The following is a 23,479-nucleotide window of genomic DNA, read 5'->3' as shown; positions in this document are numbered from 1 at the left end:
TCTCGGCTCCCCAGAGGTCCTTCTCCAGGAACCAAAGGGGACAAAAGAAGATGTGGTTCCGGAAATCCCAACAGTCCAGTTTCGCTCCGGACCCCTCGTCCTTCAGAGGCAGAGGAGGACAGGGTGGACGCCGGCCCAGAGGCAGAGGGGGACCAAAGAATTTCGGGTCGAGAGAACCCTTTTCGGATTTGCCCGTGCAGCAGCCCTGAGGGGTTACCCAACTGCTCCACTCTGGAGGCGTTTCTCGAGGCACCTAGCAGTTTGGGAGTCTATTACAACGGATCGCTGGGTGCTTCGAATCATATCCAGAGGTTGCACTATCCCCTTTCTGAATCTCCCTCTCAGATCCCGTAGCCTCCCCGATGTCCCCACCAAATCAAAGGGAGGCAGCAGCCACAGAAATAAAGCAGCTGCTAGAAAAAAGAGCAATCCAGCCCGTCCCCCAAGATCAATCCGGATCAGGCTTCTACTCCAGGTTCTTTCTGGTGCCAAAAAAGACGGGGGACTTGAGACCAATCCTCGACCTGTGCACTCTAAACCTGTCAGTTGCCAAAGAAAAGTTCCAGATGGTCACCATTCAATCCATTCTCCCACTCCTGCAGGAGAACGACTGGATGTGCTCTATAGACCTCAAGGATGCGTACTACCACATTTTGATGGACAGACGATCCAGAAGATTTCTCTGCTTCCGGCTGGGAGCCAGCCACTGTCAATTCAGGGTCCTTCCCTTTGGTCTCACCCCAGCCCCCAGGGTGTTCACCAAAGTGATGGCAGTTGTAGCGTCCCACCTGAGGCTTCAGGGAATACAGGTCTTTCCGTACCTAGACGACTGGCTCCTGACCGCCCCCACCAGGCATCTACTCTGTTCAGCCAGGAATTACTTCCTTCACTTGACCTCTCATCTGGGAATCTCAATCAGTCTCCAGAAATCCTCCCTTCAACCTACTCAAACCTTGGATTTCATAGGGGCCAGGCTAGACACAAACCTGTTGAGGGCCTTCCTAACTCCGGACAGGCTTTGAACTTTGACACTCCACATGCTGGCCCTCCTACAATCCCCGGCTCCTCCAGCGGAATTGGTCCTGAGGGCGCTAGGTTCCATGGCTGCAGCCATCAATCTGTCATCTCTAGCTCGTCTAAACATGAGGGTCCTACAATGGACCTTGCAGGTTCAGTGGTCCATCCTGCAACATCCGCTAAGTGCATCTATCTCCCTCAGCAAGGTTTGCAAGAAATTCCTACTCTGGTGGATCCAGTCCTCTGATCTCCGGGAAGGGAGACCTCTATGGCCCCACCCCAAGCCACGGTGACCACGGACGCTTCTCACCTCGGGAGGGGGGGCACTGCATGGGCAGAACCGTCCGAGGCACGTGGACCCACTCGGAGACCTTGTTGCACATCAATGTCCTAGAGATGAGGGCGGTGCTTTTAGCGTTGCAAGCACTCCAGGCCCTTCTTCCCTTAGGGACAATTGCGATTCAATCAGACAACATGTCAGTAGTCTGGTATATCAACAAACGGGGGAACCAGATCCTATCCGCTATGTCGAGAGGCCATGAGAGTTTGGGAATGGGCGATCGCCACCAACCGCTTTCTCATAGCAACGCACATTCCGGGTCGGTCGAACATTTTGGCAGACAGGCTGAGTCGAACCGTCCTCTCACCTTACGAGTGGTCTCTGAACCCGCGAGTAGTGAAGCAAATCTTCCTCAAGTGGGGTCAACCTTGCTGCGATCTATTTGCGTCGCCTTCGATTGCAAAGTGCAGCGAGTACTTCGCTCTACTTCCCCCACCAGGGGAATCCCCCAGAGATGCTCTGGTCCATGTTTGGCCATCTGGTCTACTTTATGCTTATCCATCTCTTCCTCTCATGATAAAATTCTTGCAGAAAGCTCGTCGGTTGGGGAGCAGAGTGATCCTCATAGCCCCATTCTGGCCTTGTCAAACATGGTTCCCTTGCCTATGGTCTCATCTAGTCAATCCTCCATGGATTTTGGATCCCACTCTGGATCTGATATCTCACCCCCTGGGGTTGACAACCCCAAACCTGGACAATCTCAAGCTCACAGCTTGGTTGATCCGGTTCCAATCATAGCTAGGACTCCCGGTATCCCCTCTTCCGTTAAAGATATTTTAGTAGCCGCTCATAAACCTACTACTAGAAAGGTCTATAAGAGCAAATGGAAACTTTTTTTGATCTGGGCGGAACATAGAAATTTGGATCCCTTTACAGCCCCGATACCAACTGTATTAGATTTTTTGTCATACTTATACTTATTTGATCAAGGTGCCAGCTCCTCCACCGTCAAAGTCCAATTAGCAGCAATTTCACACTTTCATGTGGGAAGTGATCTCGGTTCTTTAGCCTCTTCCAAGATCTGCAAGACCTTCGTAAAAGGTACCTTCCTGTTAAGGCCTCCTGTTAAGGATGCAGTCCCTCCGTGGGATTTAACGCTTGTTCTCCAGGCTCTAACTGGCCCTCCGTTTGAACCTGCAGCTTCGGTGGATCAAAAATAGTTATCTTGGAAAACGGCCTATCTGAAGTAGGAACTTCATTTGTCAGCAACCTGTGGGATACGGATCCGATCTCGGATCCGAGCCGGCAACTTCTATCATAGCATAGATCCGAGCTCCTAGCTCCTCCCCTTACCCATAATCCCCTGCCTACCCTGACTGACCTCCGATCTAGTTTGCCGCTCTTCAGGCAACAGCTAGGTTCAGAGCTCTTAGCGTTTTTGTGAGAAAAAAGTGTGTATTTCTTCTTTCTGAGTGACTGATTGTGTGTGTGTGTGGTAGGTTTACCCTTTACACTAATCTTTTATTTTAGCTTTCTGCTTAAATTTAATTTAATTTAAAATATTTCTCCCTCCCCTACTGGTCGTAGCGTGTGTGTGTGACTGAGTGTTAGGGGCCTAGTGAGTGTGCTTTACTACAGTAATGTCGGAGGCCCCTAAAGCCATTTTTTTGAAATGCACCGAGTGTGGTCACAAACTTTCACTGGCTGATGGCCACACTCGGTGCGTTAGGTGCCTTGGGGTTGAACACCTCTCTTCGGGTTGCGTGATTTGCGCGGCGTTCAACCCCAGGGCACTCAAGGATCGAAGGTCGAAGCTAGTCCTGGCGGGCCTTCTACCCCCAGACTCTGCTTCAGCCTCCGGTACTTCAGTGCCCGCTACCCCCCCGGTAGCGGTCACTCCTGCCTCCCTTCCTCCGACCGGGACTCAACCTCCCACTTCGGCTCCAGAGGATAGGGAGGCCAGGAAAGAGAAGCGGCGGGAGAAGCACCTTAAGCGGCAGGCCGAGGACTCCTCATCGGCCCCGCCCGCCAAGAGGGCTTCTCCGTCCAAGTCTTCTCGATCTCCTCCTCCTCTGATCCGATCCCTTGTTTCTCCCTGGGACCCGAGGAGGAGATGATCCGGTCCCCGTCGAGGTCATCGAGGCGACACTCCAGGTCTGCCTCGGTGGCCTCTTCGAGGTCCACTTTTAGCATGTCTGATGCGGACATGGACCGGATGATGAGGAGATTCATCCAGGCCCAGATGGAGATGGGAGTGCTCTTGCCCCCCCCCCCTCCGGGGGGGAGCTCAACCTCCTTTTTCGCTCCTATAGCTCCTTCTCCGACCCGCATTCCGGGTTCAGAGTGCTCGGAGCCGAGCCACGTTGGATCCGGGAGTAGGTCGGAGCCGACCGTGCTGGGCACGTCTGCACCGACTGCTCCCTCGAGTTTGTCGCATCCGACCTCTCGGAGCCGTGGGCCGAGCTTTGGATCCGAGGGATTCGGTGTGCTTTCGGCTCCGTCCCGGTCGGAGCACACTGGTCCTTCGGATCCGACGTTCTCGGCGCCGGGTCCGATCCCCGCTTCGGATCCGAGTGGGAGTCTGATCTCGGATCCGTCAGAGAGCGGCTCCCCCTCTGCTTTCGCTGCAGTGGAGAGGGCACTGTCGAGTGCTTCCAGACCTCTGGTCCTGGCTTCGGCTCCCTCCCGCACTCATCTGGTCCTGGCTCCCCTCATCCGGCCCTCGGGGCAGCCTGCCTCAGCGCCTCTAGGAGTTCCAGGAGAACAGGATACAGCCCGTGAGGACTCCTCGGACAGCCCCCCCCGAGGAGATTCCTCACAAGGCAAAGTGCAAAAGGAGGCACATGGACTCCCCTGAGAGTCTCACCGAAGATACGGACTTGGGTGAAGGGGAAGGCTCCCCTAGGTCACCCCCCGAGGATGTCTCCTTTGGAGACATCGTGGAAATGCTCAAAATCAGGGGTGGGTGGTCTGCCCCCAAGACTTCCTCTGACGAGTCCGTATTCCTTGAGGCGTTTGAGGCCTCTTGGGTGTCCCCTCCACCTGACCCCCTGATGGATCTCATATCCTCTAGGGATTGGAAGGAACCGGACACCGTAGAGCCGATCCCCAAGCGTCCAGACAAAATTTTGAGCCCCCCTGCAGAGAGATCACATTGGAGCAGAGGTCCCCCTGTGGATGCCATGTTGGTGGCTGCAGCCACCAAGAAAGAGTTGGCTCAGGAGAGCCCCACAGTTCATCCTCCGAGCAAGGAGTCTCGCGCGATGGACCGTCTTGGGAAGTGGGCCTTCAGTTCAGCGACCTTCTCTATGAGGACCTTGAACTACATGGCACACGTTATTCGGATGCAGCGGGATCTAATTAAAGAATACGCTGCTTCCCCCCCCCCAGGGTCCATGTCGGAGGGAGACAAGGATCTGTACTCCTCCCGAATGGCCACCCTCTGATCTATCTCTAACACCTCTATGCGGTTGTTGTCTCATGCTATGGAGGGAGCCGCTAGAGCAGGCGGAGTCGGGCTTGTCATGAGGAGACAGGCCTGGCTCCGTCACTGTGACTTCTCGGAACCCTTTAAGGCGTCATTCGCGAATGCCCCTTTTGATGGTTCTGCACTGTTCGGCAAAACCGTTCGCGACACTCTTGTCCAGAGTGAGAAAGACGGGAAGACCTTGTCTGCCGTCGGAGTCCGCTTCTCTGCGCCCCAGAGGTCCTTTTCCAAGAACCAAAAGGGTCAGAAGAAGATGTGGTTCCGAAAATCGCATCAATCCCAGTCTGCTCAGGACAACCAGTCCTCTCGTGGCAGAGGAGGACAGGGAGGACGCCGCCCCAGAGGCAGAGGGGGGTCCTAGGAATTTTGGGTCCAGAGAACCATTCTCTTAGAGGCCCACGCAGAACCCCTGAGGGGTTTCCCGACTGCTCCACTCTGGAGGCAGTCGGGGGGCGTTTTACGAGGCACCTGGCAAAATGGGAGTCCATAACAACGGATCGCTGGGTGCTTCGTATTATATCCAGAGGTTACCAAATTCCCTTCATAGTAAACCCCAGAATCAGAAGCCTTCCCGACGTTCCACCCAGTCAGATGAAAGCGGCTGCTGCAGAAATTCAGCAGCTTCTACAAAAAAGAGCCATCCAGCCCGTCCCCCCAGATCAAGTCGGATCAGGATTTTACTCCAGGTTCTTTCTGGTGCCAAAAAAGACGGGGGACTTGAGGTCCATCCTCGACCTCTCTCTCCTAAACCTGGCGGTACCCAAAGAAAAGTTCCGAATGGTCACATTGCAATCCGTCCTTCCCTTATTGTGGGAGGACGACTGGATGTGCTCTATAGACCTCAAGGATGCGTACTATCACATTCTAGTGGACAGGCGTTCCAGGAGGTTTCTCCGCTTCCGGCTGGGAGACAGTCACTTTCAATTCAGGGTCCTCCCCTTCGGTCTCACCTCAGCCCCCAGGGTGTTCACCAAGGTCCTAGCGGTAATAGCGGCCCACCTGAGACTCCAGGGAATTCAGGTCTTTCCATACCTGGATGACTGGCTCCTCACAGCCCCAACAAGGCATCTACTTTGTTCATGCAGGGACTATTTCCTCAGTCTGGCTCCACTATTAGGATTAACCATCAACATGACCAAATCCTCTCTCATCCCTACACAGGTGCTGGATTTTATAGGGGCGAGACTGTATTCCAGACAGATGCTTGCGTTCTTGACTCCAGATCGGCTTCGGAACCTGATGTTGCACGTGCAGGCCATCCTTCAACTGCAATCTCTCTCGGCAGAATTGATCCTGAGGTCCCTAGGATCTATGGCGGCTGCAATCCCTCTGCTGCCATTGGCCCGGTTGAACATGAGGGTTCTGCATTGGACCCTCCAGGTACATTGGTCCCTGTCTCGCAACCCCCTGTCTCATCCCATTTCCTTAAGCAAGGTTTGCAGAAAATCGCTCCTGTGGTGGCACCGGTCTCCCAACCTCCACATGGGACGTCCCTTCTCATTACCTCCGCCAGTCGACACAGTGACCACGGATGCTTCTCGCCCGGGGTGGGGGGGCATTTTTCAGGCAGGACAGTCCAAGGCACATGGAACGACGTAGAGACCTCTTTGCATATCAACGTCCTGGAGATAAGGGCGGTGCTTTTGACATTGCAGGCACTACACAACTCTCTTCCGGTAGGGACAATTGCGGTACAGACAGACAACATGTCGTTAGTCTGGTACATCAACAAATAGGGGGGAACCAGGTCTTACCCCCTTTGCTGCAAGGCCATGAGAGTGTGGGAATGGGCGATTTCCACCAACCGCTTTCTCATAGCAGCGCACATTCCGGGACGGTCCAACATTCTAGCGGACAGGCTCAGTCGTACTATCCTGACTCCTTACGAGTGGTCTCTCAACCACCGAGTAGCAGAGCAAGTATTTGCCCGATGGGGGCAACCTTGTTGCGATCTTTTTGCCTCTTCAAACACCAAATGCAACGATTACTTCGCTCTGATCCCCCCTCCGGGGGAGTCCCCGAGAGACTCTCTAGTTCATGCTTGGCCTACCGGTCTACTTTATGCTTACCCTCCTCTTCCCCTGATGTTGAAATTATTACAGAAAGCCAGGCAGCTGGGGAGCAAAATGATCCTCACTGCCCCATTCTGGCCTCGTCAGACGTGGTTCCCTTACCTATGGTCTCACCTAGTGTATCCACCATGGATTCTGGATCCCATCCCGGATCTCATCTCTCATCCTCTCGGTCTTCCAACTCCGAACCTGGTCAACCTCAGGCTGACGGCTCATAAGGACTCCTGGGATCTCATCACCGGTCAAAGCTATTCTTGTAGCAGCTCACAAGCCTTCCACCAGGAAGGTTTATCGGAGTAAGTGGAAATGCTTCACCATTTGGGCAGAACACCGTCGTTTAGACCCTTTTACAGCCCCGATATTGTCGGTTCTAGATTTTCTAACCTCTCTCTTTCACCAGGGGGCTAGTTCTTCCACAGTCAAGGTACAACTGGCAGCAATCTCATACTACCATGTGGGGCAAGAGTCTGGCCCTCTTATCACTTCCAAACTGTGTAAGACCTTCCTCAAGGGTACCTTCCTCCTTAGGCCCCCAGTTAAAGAGGTGGTACCTCCATGGGATTTATCCTTAGTCTTGCAGGCCTTGACGGGTCCCCCATTCGAACCGGCGGCCACGGTTGATCTCAAATTTCTCTCTTGGAAGACAGCTGTTTTGGTGGCCATAACTTCAGCCAAAAGAGTATCAGAATTACAAGCTCTTTGTGTCAAACCACCATATCTGGTTTTTCACCCGGATAGGGTTTTCCTCAGGATCAATCCGTCCTTTCTACCTAAGGTATCTTCAGAAGCGAACATCAATCAATCCATCAACCTAAGGTATCTTCATAAGCGAACATCAATCAATCCATCAATCTCCCAGTGTTTTTCCCCAACTTTCATAACAAAGGAGAGTACAAGCTACATTCCTTAGACGTACACAGACAACTACGTTTTTATATCCATAGAACTGCTGATCATAGGCAATCCGATCAGTTGTTTATCTCCTTTGCCAAAAGTAATTTCGGAAAGTCAGTTTATAAAGTTTCTCTCTCTCGATGGATTTCGAGTTGTATTCTTTTAGCATATCAGAGCTCGGGGAGGCCTGCACCTCAAGGAGTCCATGCTCATTCTACTAGGGCAGTTGCCACTTCTGCGGCCTTTCAAGGTAGGGTTCCACTGGATGACATTTGTTCCGCAGCCACTTGGGCTTCATCTCACACCTTTATCAGCCACTATAAAATAGATGTTTCCCGAGGTAGGGCGTCCTTTGGCTCTGCGGTGCTCCGGAATATCCTTCCATGAAGGCCACCCAAGATTTAGGTAGCTGGGGACTCTGTCCCACAGGTTGCTGACAAATGAAGTTCCTACTTCAGATTAAGAAGTTGTGTACTCACCATAACGTTCCATCTGAGTAGGTATCTTCATTTGTCTGCAACCATCCCCCCCTCCTTCCCCCTGACCGATATGATCGTTATTGTGTTACTAGCATATGTTCCCATTGGGACACTTTTTATCTGCTGTGCTATGGGGCAAACTTGATCTGAGGTCAGTCAGGGTAGGCAGGGGATTATGGGTAAGGGGAGGAGCTAGGAGCTCGGATCTATGCTATGATAGAAGTTGCCGGCTCGAATCTGTATCCCACAGGTTGCAGACAAATGAAGATACCTACTCAGATGGAACGTTATGGTGAGTACATAACTTCTTATTCTCATTGCTATCACTTCGGCTAGAAGGGTTTTGGAGCATCAAGCCCTTTGCGCCAAACCTCCATATCTGGTCTTTCATAAAGACAGAGTTTCCCTCGGGACCAATCCCTCCTTCTTGCCTAAAGTCGCGTCGCCTCTGAGTCCAACATTAATCAACCTATCAATTTACCGTTTTTTTTCCCAAATTATCACAACAAAGGTGAATACAAATTACATTCTTTGGACGTGCACAGACAATTGAGGTTCTATTTACACAGGACTGCTGAACATGGGAAATCTGAGCAACTCCTTGTATCCTTTGCTAAACCCTTTTTGGGTAAACCTGTGTCAAAAGCTACATTGTCCAGATGGATTTCACAATGTATACTTCTTGCATATAAGAGCTCTGGCCGACCAGAACCTGTCTGAGTTCACACCCATTCTACTTGATCGGTTTCCACTTCTGCTGCCTTTTAGTCCAGAGTGTCCTTGGATGACATTTGTTCAGCGGCCACTTGGGCTTCATCCCATACTTTTATTGCCCATTACAAGCTGGATATAATTTCCAGAGGGAGGGCGTCCTTTGGCTCTGCAGTGCTCCGGAATATTCTTCCATGAGGAACTCCCAAGTTTTTCAGTAGCTGGGGACTCTGTCCCACAGGTTGATGAACAAATGAAGTTAACTACTTCAGATAAAGAAGTTATGTACTCACCATAACGTTCCATCTGAGTAGGTACTTTGTCAGCAACCAACCCCCCCCCCCCGTCCCCCTAACCTGTAGTTCGTCCTTTTTAGGATCTTTGTGCTTCCTGTGCCAGATGACATCAGGTTAGGATGTTTAGTTGATCCTTTGGTTGTAGTATTCTATAATGCTAAAGCAAACTCGATCTGAGGACAGAGACGGATGGCAGGGGGTTATGGGTAAGGGGGAGGAGCTCTGATCTTAGCTGAATAAAGCTGCCGGCTCGGATCCGATACCCCACAGGTTGCTGACAAATGAAGTTACCTACTCAGGTGGAATATTATGGTGAGTACATAACTTCTTTTTTCCAGTATTTTGGAATATTTTATCATAATTTTTTGATTCTGGTTTTAGCTTCTGTTCCTGTAAGATGCACTTAACAATTTTACTGAATTTTCATCAAGGTGTCAGTTTTATTTCCTTAGCTTTGAAGTGTGCAAAACATTATTGAGGGGCAGTTAATCTTTGTCCTCCCAGTTCCATTTGGACTTTTTAAGTTGTTCTGAAGGAGCTTAATTTTCCTTTATTTGAGCCCACTTTTACTGGGAATCAAAACCTTTGTGTGCCGATCTCCCTTAAATTTCACATAGACTGTGCGTTTGTGCGTGTGTATACAGAACCTTCTTTTATGCAATAAGTGGCCATGGAAGCCAATAATAGTTGATCATTTGACTTTCAACTGTGGTCAATGCCTGCTTTATTATATGGTTGTAGGTGGCGGTCATCCTTTGGGGATGCGGATTACAGCCAAGCTTGGTTACCTGTGCTTCAGGTGACCTATGTGAAACTGCATTTTGTGAAGGTTACCATAACAGTGTGTCTGTACTGACAGCGCCATTTGTCACTGTCCGCACCCTCCTTCCACTTCAGCCCTAATAAGCCCCCTTGTTTTAGTAGGGAATTGGAGGGAAAGTGAGATTTATTTTGTTTATACTATACCTTTCCTGGACTGACGGAGATCTGAAGAGTGGGACTTCAGCATTTCGGTATTGTGGGTAATGGTGAGGACCAAGAAAGTGTAGGAAATTTTTAGTTGCTGAGGTTGCCAAGTGCTGATGGTTGTAGATTTATGGGTGACTTAAGATGAAACTGTCATCGTTGAAGTGTCATTACAGTAGGTATGTAGTTTTCATTTCGGATTAGTTTGCTATCAAGCAACATGTAAATAAATTCCCCATTTTTGTGTATCTGTTTGCCTGACTTCTCAGAAGTGCAAAACAAAATGTCGCAGCTCCACTCAAACCTTCCCCTGTTGTGACTGCTCTAGTCAGAGACGTACAGCGCAGTGTTCCTGTTCTGATAAATTGAGAAGTCCAAGGTGACTGCTGCAGTCAGAAGCCACTTCTGTGTTAAGTGCTGCTTTTTTGCAGTTAACACTCACAGATGTAGCTGTACTTTAAAGCAGATCTGCAATCATCTACATGCTGCTCACTATTATTTAGCGACCTCTAAAAAAACAGACTGTTTGCTAACTGTGTTGCCTGACAGAAACAGCAGTTTAAAAAAGACCACACCCACCCATGTTTATAAACCCACTCGTAGACAAATGGAATCTAATGCAAATTTGCAATCATTTACACATACTGACTATTATCTAGGCATTTCTGAAGTTCTTCAATAAAAAATTGACTGTTCAGCACTGCACCCACAGCTGTAAGAGGGATGTATGTTGTTTGTTCTATAAATATACTGAATTCTTTTTCTGTCATTTACTTCTGTATCCATTTATAGCTGCAGTGCTATTGTCTATGCATTTCATTTCTGTAGTATGCACAGTCATCATTATGGTAGGTCTAACAAATGTAATTTATATAATAAATTCAGCTCCAAACTTTACCACTTTCTCCCTTCAACCTTCCCTCAGGAAATATCAAATATAACTCCCCCTGCTATCACTAGGGAACAGGTCCTTAATGGTCTCTCTAAGACCAAGAACACTGCATTAATGGACGCAGACAATATCTCAGAATGGCTTCTAAACAGCATGAAACATGACCTGTCAGGGCCTCTGGAATTACTATTTAACTGTAGCCTCCAAACGGTCTTCATGCCTCATGAATGGAGAAAGGCAACAGTCATCCTTCTGCACAAAGGTGGGCCATCTACAGACCCATGTCTCCTTAATCTTATATGTAAAGCCATGGAAAGAATTATCATAGAGATGATCAAGAGAGAGATATAGTAATCCTCCAGACACTGTACCCAACCCAGTTTGGTTTCGTCAAGGGCAGATCATGCCTCCTCAACCTGGTGAACTTCTTTCTGAAGGTCACCAAAGCAATGGATGAGGGCAGAATTATTCACACTGCCTACCTTGACCTGGCCAAGGCATTTGACACAATACCCCACTCCAGGTATTGTTAACAAACTCAAGAGGTTAGGTACAAACCCGTATGTCACCCGATGAATATCCAGCTGGCTCACTGACATAACCCAGAAAGTTAGAATTGGGGCATCCACCTCTACAAAGAGGCCAGTTACAAGTGGGGTCCCTCAGGGATCAGTCCTTAGACCACTCCTTTTTGGCATTTACTTCTCAGAAGTCAAAGCCAATGTCAGTGATCTCTGACTGAGTAAATTTGCAGCTGATTGCAAATTAGGAGCTGTTATTGAATCTCACACTGACACAGATGCTCTCCATGAGGGGCTGACACAGACAAACAACTGGTGTCAGAGCCATGGACTAAATCTAAATGCCAAGAAATGCATAATAGTATCCTTTGGGAAGTCCTCCATCCCTGGTAACTATGATATTGACAATGTGCCTCTTAGAGTTGACCTTGTAGTCAGGGACTTGAGGACACACACAGATAGTTGTTGTGTCTTTCGGCTTTTCCCGGTTAGTGGTCGCCACAGCGGAATTCCGGTCCGCTAATGATTGGTAGTTGATTTTTACGTGCCGAGTTACCAGCCCTGATGCACAACCTTCAACGAAGGTACGCCCATTCACGCATGTCTCCACTCAGAAGAAGCACACAGGTAGTAATTTAGCCTTTGGTCATCACGTGTCTGCAGTGGTGAGGAAATTTGCGCAACTTATAAACAAAGGTATGGCATTTAAGTCCAAGGAAGTCCTTGTTCCACTGTATTTGGCATTCATCAGACCTTTCATTGAGTGCAGTGCCCCCCCTTTGGTATGTACCTAACCAGGCACATCAACAACTGCAATGTCCACAGAGGTTGCTCACTAAAAGAATACAGGGCATAAGTAAAATGTTCTGTGCAGACTGCCTCAAGGCCCTATCCCTGTGTTCTGTCTCCTACAGGCTTTTGAGGGAAGATTTGTGTGTGGCATACAGGGCATTGTCAGACCCCACTCTGGACCTCCTGCATATCCACAACACAAACTACCAGAATTACCTGTTCCAAAGACTTCAACCTTGCCTGTGATGTAAATAGGATCTGCCAGAGAGGGAGCTATGTATCCCAGAGACTACCTCATCTGTGGAACAGGCTCCCCATCCATGTGAAGCAGAGTTCCTCCCCAACCCAGTTCAAGTGTAACTTGGACAATTGGATGGGAAACCGGAAATTCATCCCTGGTTTGGCATCTGTCTCTCTAATGGACACAGGCAGCCTGTAAATGGTTCTTTTCACAGGCCCCTGCTTGTAAGTGTTTCATCTCCCAAACCCCTGCTTACACTTATCAAGGGTACCAGAACTTGTCAGAGAGTTGGGATGCATGGCTAGGCTTATGGCCCTTGTGGTTATTAGCCTAGCAGACACCTGTGAACCTATGGAATTTGTCACCCTGGCTTGAGTCATGGCTGAAAGTGATCTGCAGGCCAGCCCACTGACCCATTTAACAACGTAAGGAAATAAATGAGGTGTGTGTATATGCAAAGAGTACGCTGTAGTAACAGTCTGAGAAGTTGTTCAGTCAGCAGTGTTTAACTGTTTTATTGTAGATCATTAGTCATCAGAAAATAGGAATCGGGTAAATAAGAGTAGGAGGAGTACACTTTGGGATTATGTGCTGTAGTCCTTCAGACTGGAACATTGTAATTTGATGGGCAGTCAGGAAGAGTATTAAGATTAAGGGCAGACTTTAGTTGAATAACGAGTGAATTGACAGTCACTTGACTTGGATAATGCAACATTTATGTGCAAAGCTTCACTTGTGAGCCTTTTTTTCAGTTGGTAATCTTGTAATAGCAAATTTATTTAACTGGTCAGACTTTGCTGTTGTGTCCACATTTACAGAGGAACTGTGGGTAGAAAAGTAACAGACAGTACAACTAAATGCAAGATGATTAAAATTCAGTAGCTGGTCAGTCATTCAGCATAACAGGATACACATACATGCATAAAGGAATTTATTTATTTATTATTTCCATTTTTCAGTAGAGGCCGGCGGAAAAAAGCCAGCATATAGCAAAAAATGAAATGAAATATCAAATTATAAACACATTAGAAAATAATAAAACACATAACAAAATACCATTTTAACTTAACTGCCATTGTTTGAGACTCTTCCCTTTTCCATTTGTTGATGTGACATTGGTAGTTTTTTTAATAATTACGGGAATGTGGGGCTTGGGCGGTACATCTCTTAAATGTTTTCTTAGGGTCATACAGTGAAAAGGCACAACTAGTCAGAACTTAAGTCAGGTTTTCACTAAAACAGCATTAACCTTCAATGTTTGAACAGTGTAAGAGTACTGTGACAAAATGGATTTATAGCTAGCTATAGACCCCCCTCCATGACGCAGGACACCCACTCTTCTTACCTGGATTTGTGTAAATGGACTCCATCAAGGTACCCCCTAACACCCTGAACTTGGTAACTTCAACTACTCCACCATAGACTGGATGAACTATTCTTGCACCAACGATTCCTCGACTTCATCAGTTCTAACGCACTAGACCAGCTTGTCTCACCCCCCCCCCCCCCATAAAAAGAAGTAACATTTTGGACTTGGTTTTGCCAACATGGGTGACAGCTGCACCACTCCCATAGTATGTCTTTCCCTGGTTAGATCAGATCATCGGACCGTCCCATTCGAAGTTTCTATCCCACCCAACCCCCCCCCCCAGCCGAAATCAAGCTAAAAAAACTGCTCAAAAGCTGATTACAACCTCCTAAGGGAGGGTATCTGTAGCTTCTCACCACCGCCCCCTCCAGAGGATGCAGACAACTGTGCTGAACAGTACGCCAATGCAGTTTACAAGCACCTGTACAACTGCATGGACTCAGCCATACCCAATAGAACTAAAATGTGCTCCTCAAGGAAACATCAACCTCTTTGATGGACATCCTCTGTCAACAGGCTTTACAACAAAAGAAAGAAACTGTTGTCCAAGGGTAAAGGGGAACAAATTCCAAATTTGGAAAACCCCCTCCTTAGCCTCAACAAGCAAACTAGATCACTAGTGAAAACCTCCAAGGCTAATTTTGAATCGAAACTAGCCTCCGTAACAAAGGGAAACCATAAAGTCATCTTCAGTTACATCAGGAACCTTCGTGGCAAAGCTCAGGTTTGTTCTGAATTCACTTACACTGATCCTGTTGACTTGGCCTACCTGCTAGCAGGTGCAGTGCAAACTTCACCTCCTGTCCCTCCCCAGAGGCCCTTTTGACATCCCAGATACTTGTCCCGCACCTCACATCTCTGCAGATCATGTTAAAGGCCCTGTCCAAGGTAAGAAAAACAGCATCCATGGAACCTGATAGTATCTCGGGATGTATTCTCCACCATCTGCAGCAAGAACTGGCTTTGCCATTAAGCAACCTTTTGAACCACAGCCTAAGTACTGGCCTCATTCCAGCAGAATGGAGAACTGCCATTTTCATCCCCTTGCACAAAGGTGGTGCCACTACTGACCCTAGAAACTGTTGCCCCATTAGCTTAACAAGTCTCATCTGTAAAGCCATGGAGCGTGTTGTTATGGATCTCATAAACATGGACATAGGCAATCTCCAAGCACATGACCCCACCCAGTTCTGATTCTTCAAGGACAGATCTTGCCTGTTGAACCTGGTTGACTTCTTTGAGACTGTCACCAAGGCTGGGGAGGAGGGAAAGTCAGTACATACAGCTTACCTTGACTTGGCCAAGGTCTTTGACACAATCCCCCACTTGGGCATCATCGAAAAGCTAACGCAACTTGACATAAATCCCTATCTCATAAGGTGGATGGCCAATTGGCTCACCAACAGGCCCCTCAAAGTCAAAATAGGCACCTCCACCTCTGACAGCAGAAATGTCACTAGTGGAGCTCCCCAGGGATCTGTCCTAGGACCCCTACTGTTTGGCATCTATTTCTCGGAGGTACAGGCAAAGGCAAAAGGACTCTGGCCGATGACTGTAAGTTAGGTGCTGTCATTGACTCCCCAAACGATGTTAACATAATACAAGAGGGTCTCACAGCAACTAATGATTGGTGCCAAAGTCATGACCCCAAGCTAAATGCAAAAAAATGTATCATAACATTTGGCAAAAACACGACCCCTACCGATTACCACATCAATGGCAACCCGCAAAGCACACGACCTATGGTGAAAGACCTGGGCACTCAGGTTGATAACAGCCTCGCATTCAACCATCATGTAGTGGCAGGGGAGAGAAAAGCCTTTTACTTGGTTCATCTCATATGTAAAGGGATTGCATCCAGAAAAAAGGAGGTTATTACATCTCTATACTCCTCATTAGACCAATAATTGATTATAACTCCTCGTTTGGGAGTACCTCTACAAACATCTGTACCAACTGGAAAGGCCACTGAAATACCTCGCAGAGAGAATAGTGCCTTTTTTAGGCAATGCTCAAATGACAAACCTACCTCCCTAGAAAACGCAAGTGTAAAAAAACTAAGGGTGATGCTGCTCAATGCCAGAAGTCTAAACCTCAGGATGCACGCTCTCGAAGCCCTCCTCAGTATGGAGAACATCGATGTCTGTGCAGTGACTGAAACCTGGTTCAAGGCTCCTGAGAGCACCCCAGCACTATCAGGTTTTACCTCATATCATATCATATCAGGAAGCTATTAAATGATAGAGCAAAATCCCAAAAAGGGAAGGCATCACTGATCAGTATTGGCAAAAAACTACGGGCACACATAAAATTGTCTAAGGCCAGCTTCGAGAGAAAAATTGCACAGGACACTAAGGGTAATCACAAGGCTTTCTTTAGTTATGTTAGGAACCTGGGTGGTAATTCCCAGATATGCTCAGAATTAGTCCAAAATGACAAAAAATACACCGAACCCACAGACATTGCCAACATCCTAGCTGACAGGTTCAGCGCAAACTTCTCCCCACCAAAGGGCAAATATCTATCCCAGCAGAGTGCTGCCCCTGACATCTCAGATGCTCAGGTAAGAGCCGCCTCTCCAAAGCAAAAACACAGCATCAATGGGACCAGATGGTGTCCCGGCTGCGCCTACATGAACTCCAAGAAGAGCTAAACCCAAACATAAAACTACTGTTCAATCTCAGCCTTACTACAGGATATGTGCCCAAAGAGTGGCGTACAGCAACAGTGGTCCCTCTCCATAAAGGTGGTGCCTCAACGGATCCTGGAAACTATCGCCCCATAAGCCTGACTAGCTTGGTCTGCAAAGCTATGGAAAAGATCATCATGGACCTCATAAATAAAGATATTGGGGACCTACAAACACTGGATCCTACCCAGTTCGGCTTTGTTAAGGGCAGATCCTGCCTCTTAAACCTGGTTGATTTCTTTGAAACAGTCACCAAGGCCATTGACGAGGGGAAGGTGGTCCACACAGCCTACCTGGACCTCGCAAAAGCCTTTGATACAATACCCCACTCGGGCATTATAGATAAGCTCACCAGCTTAAATATAAACCCCTATGTCACTAGATGGATTGCAAACTGGCTCAAGGACAGAACCCACATGGTTAGAATTGCTGGAGCCATGTCAGACTCCAAACCAGTTACAAGTGGTGTCCCACAAGGCTCAGTCCTGGGACCTCTCTTGTTCGGTATTTCTCGGAGGTACAGGCCAACACGGAAGGACTGTGGCTGACCAAGTTCGCAGATGACTGCAAACTGGGCGCCATAATCGACTCTCCAGCCGACACAAGCATCCTCCAAAAGGGCCTCATAGAAACAGACAACTAGTGCCAGAGCCATGGCCTCAAGCTAAATGCCAAAAAGTGTATAGTCATCCCCTTTGGCAAAAACAAAGTGCCCACAAATTACCACATAGGTGGTAATCCATTAAGTACAGAAGAAGTAATTAGGAACCTGGGGACCCAAGTTGATAGCAATCTCTCATTTGACAACCACGTGGCCAAAGTGGTTAGAAAAACATTTTATATAGCCCACCTAATGATGAAGGGATTCACATCTAGATCAGGGGACGTCATCGTGCCTCTTTACTCATCCCTCATCAGGCCCATAATTGAGTACAATGCCCCTTTTGGGATGTACCTTACCAGACACCTGCAGCAACTGGAAAGACCCCAAAAGTACCTCACCAAGAGGATCAAAGGCTTCAAACAGATGCCATATGCTGCCCGGTTAAAGAAACTCCAGCTCTACTCAGTGGCATACCGCCTGTTCAGAGGCGATCTGTGCCTGACGTATAAAGCCATGTCCAACCCGGAATTAATGGACATGCTGCACCTCAGAAAATCCAAATCCCATCGAGCTACGCTCGAGAGACTTGAACCTCAGCACTGAAATAAATAGGACATGCTGGAGGGACAGATTCATAACCCAGAGGCTCCCTTCACTCTGGAATAAAATCCCAGTCCAGGTTAGGCAGAGTCCCTCATTGACTCTCTTCAAGAGGAGTCTTGATGAGTGGATGGGAGATCGTAGGTTTACCCCGGGTATCACTTCTGTGTCACTGTTAGACAGAGGCGCAGTATACTAACCTCGAAAAAGGGCATAGCAAAATAAATTTAAAATGGGTGGCGAAAGCCAAACACATTCTGGCTAGGCTTATAAATGCCCTAGGGCAGATAGCCTAGTATGAACCTATGAACCTATATCATGCTTTCCGACCCCAAAACTTGGACCGAACCACAAAAGGAGGGGGAGTATCCATATTCATCAAAGATACCCACACCTCCAGGTTAGTGGCAACGCACGAAGCATCGGAGACCATCCAGGTGCAACTAACCATAGGCAAAACTGCCTTACAGTTTGTAGCATGCTACAGACCACCCTCTCAAACTCAGGAACCCCACACAGCCTTCCTGAAGACACAAGAGAGTATGAATGTCTCTCCAAATACCATCATATTGGGAGACTTCAACTACCCAAACATAGACTGGGAACATTACTCAAGCCCCAACACCCTAGCCCAAAGGTTCCTAGAGTTCATAAACACAGATGCGATGGAACAACTAGTCACCATTCCCACAAGAGGAGACAATATACTAGACCTGATCATCACAAACATGGGGACAAAATGCTCCACACCGGAAGTATATCCCTCATTGGTAAGATCAGACCATAAATTAATCTCACTGGAAATCCACATCCCGCCCCCACCCCCTGCACAAAAGACCACAGTGAAGAACTTCTCAAAAGCCAACATCACACTTCTTAAGACTGAAGTGGTATCCTTCAAGGCCCCTGGGCCAGTGGAAATCACAACCCACACTGCTGAATCCTTTACAAATGCCTTCTATGGGCACCTTCAAGAATGCATGGGTCATGCAATCCCAAATAAAACCAAGACCCATTCCCCCAAAGGCAGGTGCCCGGTCTGGTGGACCCCAGCCATAAACAAACTTTACAACAGGAGGAGGAAGCTACTACATGACAGAGCAAAATCCCTAAAAGGGAAGGCACCTCTGATCAGTACTAGCAAAAAACTACGATCACTCATAAAATCATCCAAGGCCAACTTTGAGAGAAAAATCGCAATAGATACAAAAGACAATCACAAGGCCTTCTTTAGCTATGTTAGAAACCTGGGTGGAAACTCCCAGATATGCTCAGAGTTAGTCCAAAATGACACAAAATACACTGAACCCACTGATATTGCCAACATTCTGGCAGACAGGTTCAGTGCAAATTTCTCCTCCCCCTCCCCCCCAAAAGGAGAAATAACTATCCCAGCAGAGTGTAGCCTCCCTAACATCTCAGATGCCCAGGTGAGAGCCGCCCTCTCTAAAGCTAAAAATGTAGCATCTATGGGACCGGACGGTGTCCCGGGCTGTGTGCTACATGAACTCCAAGAGGAACTAAACCCACACATAAGGTTGCTGTTTAATCTTAGCCTTACCACAGGATACGTACCCAAAGAGTGGCGTACGGCAACAGTGGTCCCACTTCACAAAGGCGGTGCTTCTACGGACCCTGGAAATTACCGCCCCATAAGCTTGACGAGCCTGGTCTGCAAAGCTATGGAGAGGATCATTATGGAACTCTTAAACAAAGACATTGGGGACCTACAGACATTGGCTCCTACCCAATTTGGCTTTGTCAAGGGCAGATCCTGCCTTTTGAACTTGGTCGACTTTTTTGAAACAGTCACTAAGGCCATTGATGAGGGTAAGGCAGTTCACACAGTATACCTTGACCTTGCAAACGCCTTTGACACAATACCCCACTCGGGCATCATAAACAAACTCACCAGCTTAAATGTAAACCCATATGTCACAAGATGGGTTGCAAACTGGCTCAAGGACAGAACCCACAGGGTCAGAGTTGCTGGAGCTATGTCAGACTCTAAGCCGGTTACAAGCGGTGTCCCACAGGGCTCAGTCCTGGGACCCCTCTTGTTCGGCATTTATTTTTCCAAGGTACAGGCAAACATAGGAGGATTGTGGCTGACAAAGTTTGCAGATGACTGCAAACTGGGCGCCATAATTGATACTCCAGCGGACACAAACATCCTTCAGAGAGGCCTCATAGAAACGGATAATTGGTGCCAGAGCCATGGCCTTAAGCTGAACGCCAAAAAATGTATAGTCATACCCTTTGGGAAAAACAAGGTACCCACAAATTACCACATAGGTGGTAATCCATTAAGTACGGAAGAGGTAATCAGGGACCTAGGGACCCAGGTTGACAGTAACCTCTCATTTGACACTCACATTGCCAAAGTGGTTAGGAAGACCTTCTATATTGCCCACCTTATCATGAAGGGTTTCACATCTAGATCAAGAGAGGTCATTGTGCCCCTGTACTCTTCTCAGGCCAATGATTGAGTACAATGCCCCATTTGGGATGTATCTTACCCGACACTTGCAGCAGTTGGAAAGACCCCAAAAGTTCCTCACCAAGAGGATAAAGGGTCTTAAACAAATGTCATATGCTGCCCGACTGAAAAAAGTCCAGCTCTATTCAGTCGCATACCGCCTACTCAGAAGTGATCTGTGCCTGATGTACAAGGCCATGTCCAATCCGGAATTAATGGGCATGCTCCACCTCAGAAAATCCAAATCCATCAGAGCCACGAGAGCAAGAGACTTAAACCTCAACACAGAAATAAATAGGACATGCTGGAGGGACAGATTCATAACCCAGAGGCTCCCTACACTCTGGAACAGAATCCCAATCCATGTTAGGCAGAGCCCCTCACTAACTGTATTCAAGAGAAATCTTGACGAGTGGATGGGAGATCGTAGGTTTACCCCGGGGGTCATCTCTGTGCCTCTACTAGACAGAGGCACAGTAAACTAAACCCTAAATGGGCGTAATATTCTCATCCTAAGGGGTGGTGAAAGCCACACACACTCTGGCTAGGCTTATAAATGCCCTAGGGCAGATAGCCTAGTACGAACCTATGAACCTATAATCCCATGGCCTTCCCAACACCTGTCCTGAGCAGACAGGCTCAACTTACTATCACTCTACTCGGTGTCGTACAAATTGCTCAGGGGTGATAGTGTCTCGCTTACAAGGCAATCTCGGACTCTGCCCTACTAGAGATGCTCCATATCCGTAAGTCTAACTCCTCACGCACTACCCGCTCAGAAGACCTGAACCTAATATGTGACATTAACAAAGCCTGCTGGAGAGAGAGGTTTATCTCCCAGAGGTTGCCCCGTCTCTGGTATAGACTTCCCATACCTGTCAAACAGAGCACCTCGCTGCCTCTCTTCAAGCGTGGTCTTGATTAGTGGATGGGAAACCACAAATTCATCCCAGGGGTTCCACTTTTATCTCTTATTGACAGGGGCGACTGGTGCTGACTGAGGTTTATTTTTGGGGATAAACTCTTGGCTAGGCTTGTAAGGGCTCCAGGGCCATTAGCCTAGTAACCTCCTATGATATCATAAGTGAACTAAAAAGGTTTATGTAAAGAATGGATGCACATATTCACGTGGTGCCAGAGCATACACTTTGATGTGGCATTTCACTGAGTTTGAATTGTTGTTACAGGGGCTTAATTGCAATTCAGAAGTAAGTTTAGGAAGGAAATAAGGAGCAATAAGTAAACCCCTCTTTAAATTGGACAGAGCAGGTAACTGGAGGTGGACGGAATTTAACCCTGTACCCCTAACAACAAGAAGCAGTTTAACCAGCACAGAGAGTTAGTCTTGTGCACCAACTGGTTAATATTGGTGGTGATATAAGTGATCCTGTTAAAGTATTTACAGATGTATTCCAGCAATGTGAGTACTGGGGATTCCAAGCTTCAGAATTTGTATACAGAAACTGTGCATTTCCAAATGTTTCCGAGTGTGAAATCATACTAGCATATAACTTTACAAAATACGATGGATATTGTCATCTCCTGTCAAATAGGAACTATTTGTTTCTTTCCACAGAATTCTTTTGTGGATACTTGCTGAAACGCCGCCTGTTTTAGGATGAGGTTTGTAGTAACCTAAATACAGGCTATTTAGCCACCTTTTGTGCTTTTTAGAAGGTGCTTTGAAAGGCTTTTTCTGTGATATATTTTTTTTAATTTTCAACCATTTTATTATGTAGGCATCATGATTTTATTGTCTAGGTTGTGTTTTTTTTTCTAACTTAGTAGGCTTTTACAGTAGTATAAAACCAAGAGGTTTTGGTATATCAGTAATACAGAATTTGCCAAAGTCTTTGACAGTATATCCCATTTAGCTGATACTGATGGCATTAACCTTTACACAGCAAGCAAGTGACTTAATGGAAGAAAATTCTGAGTCACTAAAAGGAGCAGTCTTGTGTAGTGGCATACCTCAGCACTCGGCTATTGAACTTGTCCTTTGCAATATTTTGTATCCTCCGTTAAGTATGGATAATTTTGCCTGTATAAGTATGACACAATCATCTACAGACTGATTTATTGGTTTCAGAAAAAGTGGTGTAGTTCTACTTGATGATGCTTAAAATCTGTGATATGTTTTGGGCCATGTTATATTAATGAAGAATATGAAATTATATTAGAGGTTGATTATTGTAAACGTTGGTACGTGGAGATCAACTCAAGTTAAAATAGAGAATACAGTGCAATTTTTTTTTTTTTTTTTTTTTTTTTTTTTTTTTAGCCATTTTAGACATTATATTTAGAAATAATGATTTTGGCTTTTTATGACTTGTTAGAGAGACCTGTTATTGACTATTACAGCTCTTGTTATCATAGTTCCATGCAGTCTTCTAGAAATAAAACAGAGGTATTTTACAAGAAAAAATAATGTTTTAAGCATTTAGGATATCTGGTTGAAATTGTTGTGGTTGTATTTGAGCAGGTATAGGTTTGAAAGGGATAGAGCATTCAATTTTTTCTCACTGTTAATCCTAATTTATTTATTTTTATTTTATTTATTTAACATTTGTTTACCAGGAAAGTCTGACTTGGAAGAAGCCAATTTTCAGCAGAGGCCTGGGAAGAAACACTCCAGACACATGTCTTTGTGATGTGAGAGGGAACCGGAGCACCCAGAGGAAATCCAAATGAACACAGGGGGAACATGCAGACTCCACACAGAAGGCACCCTAACCAAGAATCGAACCGGAGAACCTTTTGCTGTGAGGCGGCAATGCAAACAGCTGCACCACTGTGCTGTTAGAACCCTTTCATCTTTTATGATACCATCCGTCAAGACATCTAAGGAGATGTGAGCTGTACTGCACATCTGTGGTACTAAGGTGATGTGGACTGTGCTTGAACATCTGTGGTACTAAGGAGATATAGTCTGTGGTGCTAAGGCAACGTGGGCTGTGCTGAATATATGTGGTACTAAGGATGTTGGCTGTGGTAATAAGGAGAAGTGGGCTGTGCTGTGAACCTCTGTGGTACTGAGGAGAAGGCTGTGCTGTGAACATCTACGGTACTAAGGATGTCGGCTGTGGTACT

The 23,479-nt window shown here is 47.1% G+C and overlaps 1 protein-coding gene across 1 annotated transcript in view; it reads left to right on the top strand.

Annotated features, from left to right (window-relative positions):
* UBE2J2 (ubiquitin conjugating enzyme E2 J2) overlaps positions 1–23,479 on the top strand; it is a 404,416-nt gene that overhangs the window by 48,094 nt on the left and 332,843 nt on the right. The window lies entirely within an intron of this gene.

This window comes from Protopterus annectens, chromosome 2.part1, assembly GCF_019279795.1.
Source record: "Protopterus annectens isolate FY-2018-M chromosome 2.part1, PAN1.0, whole genome shotgun sequence".
Taxonomy (NCBI): domain Eukaryota; kingdom Metazoa; phylum Chordata; order Ceratodontiformes; family Protopteridae; genus Protopterus; species Protopterus annectens.
This window is presented reverse-complemented; position numbering and strand designations above follow the sequence as displayed.